This window comes from Lipotes vexillifer, unplaced genomic scaffold, assembly GCF_000442215.2.
Source record: "Lipotes vexillifer unplaced genomic scaffold, Lipotes_vexillifer_v1.1 scaffold691, whole genome shotgun sequence".
Lineage (NCBI taxonomy): Eukaryota > Metazoa > Chordata > Mammalia > Artiodactyla > Lipotidae > Lipotes > Lipotes vexillifer.
Window position 1 is genome coordinate 3,587,271 of NW_006788040.1, and position 472 is coordinate 3,587,742.

At 49.8% G+C, this 472-nt stretch overlaps 1 protein-coding gene across 4 annotated transcripts in view; it reads left to right on the forward strand.

Annotated features, from left to right (window-relative positions):
* EWSR1 (EWS RNA binding protein 1) overlaps positions 1 to 472 on the forward strand; it is a 30,867-nt gene that overhangs the window by 23,483 nt on the left and 6,912 nt on the right. The window lies entirely within an intron of this gene.

Consider the following 472-nt stretch of genomic DNA (forward strand, 5'->3'; position numbering starts at 1 on the left):
GCCGCTCCGCGGCATGTGGGATCTTCCCGGACCGGGGCACGAACCCGTGTCCCCTGCATCGGCAGGCAGACTCTCAACCACTGCGCTACCAGGGAAGCCCTGTCTTCCCAGTTTTACCCCTTCTCTCAACTCCCATTTATCAGTCCCTTTCTTTACTTTATAGATGTGTCCTCAGTAATATTTTGTTTTACATAATTTTGAAGAGTATTTATTAAACACTATTGTAAGGCAGTATACTGGGAACAAACAGATAAGAACCCTTGGAGTTTACATACAGTGGGGAACATATTGTAAAAAGGAATATAGTTGTACTATGTTCAGTGATCGTGATTGTTAGGGAGGAAAATAAAGATAGAACCAGGGAGGGGGCTTCCCTGGTGGCGCAGTGATTGAGAGTCCGCCTGCCGATGCAGGGGATGAGGGTTCGTGCCCCGGTCTGGGAAGATCCCACATGCCGCGGAGCGGCTGGGCC